Source organism: Trachypithecus francoisi, unplaced genomic scaffold, assembly GCF_009764315.1.
Source record: "Trachypithecus francoisi isolate TF-2019V2 unplaced genomic scaffold, Tfra_2.0 Lachesis_group12, whole genome shotgun sequence".
Taxonomy (NCBI): Eukaryota; Metazoa; Chordata; class Mammalia; order Primates; family Cercopithecidae; genus Trachypithecus; species Trachypithecus francoisi.
Genome location: NW_022681457.1, coordinates 10,889,914 through 10,891,254, shown reverse-complemented (window position 1 = coordinate 10,891,254; position 1,341 = coordinate 10,889,914).

Below are 1,341 nucleotides of genomic sequence, written 5' to 3'. Positions count from 1 at the left end.
TTAACTTATTCAATCATTACAGCAACCCCATGAGGTATGTGCACTATTATTATCCCTGTTTTATAGTTGGAGAAGATCAGACCCAGAGGTTAAGTAACGGGTGTATGTTTACTCCCAGCAAGGACTCAGACTCAGGAATCCAGGCTGCAATACTCACCTCCTCATCTGCTGAGCCGTGGTAACAGTACCCTCCTCAGCAGGCACTCGTTAAGACAAAGTGACATCACCATCCATGCAAAGCCCTTAAAACAGAGCCTGACACATAGGAAGTGCCCAAGAAATATTAGTCAGGATGATGACGATGATGATGCACTCTTTCATTCAAAAGATAATCATTATTGAGTGTGTACTCTGCATCGGCTTCTTTCCTAGAAACTGGGCTTCCATCCATGAACAAGGCCAAGTTTTTGCTCACATGAAGCTTCATCATGGTCACAGCCATCACCACGATCATCACCACCGGGATCATCTTTACCACCATAATCACCAACATCATCACCATCACCATCATCATCATTACCATCATTGCCTCATCACCATGGCTGTTCCTTCACAGTCATCACCACCATGATCACCTTTCACACCATCATTGCCATCATTATCACCACCACTACCACCATCACCATCACCATCACCATCAATGTGACCATCATCACCATAATCACCCTTATCGCCATCATCCACCACCACCACCACCACCATCACCATCACCATCAATCCTCATCACCATGACCACTCCTTCATGACCAGCACCATCATCATCACTGTGATCATCACCATCATCACCACCACCATCATCATCATGGTCATTGCCTCATCACCATGACAATTCTCTCACGATCATCACTGTCAGCATCACCATCATTTCACCATCTTCATCATCATCATCAACATTCCCACCATCACCACCACCACCACCATCATCATTACCATCATTCCCTCATCCCCATGACCACTCCCTCATGACCAGCACCATCATCATCACTGTGATCATCACCATCATCATCACCACCACCACCACCATTTCACCATCTTCATCATCATCATCACCACCATCACCACCACCACCATCATTATAGTCACTGCCTCAACACCATGACCATTGCCTCATGATCATCAGCATTATTTCACCATCTTCACCACCACCACCATCTTACCATTCTCATTATCATGATCCTCACCACAGTGATCGTCATCCTATCACGATCACCATCAAGATCATCACCATCACCACCACCCTCATAATCATCCCCATCGTCAACACCACCTTGCATGGCACCTGGGCTATTCACATATCAAGATCAATCTTTTGATTCTATCTCTCTAGAATTTCCCAAAAAC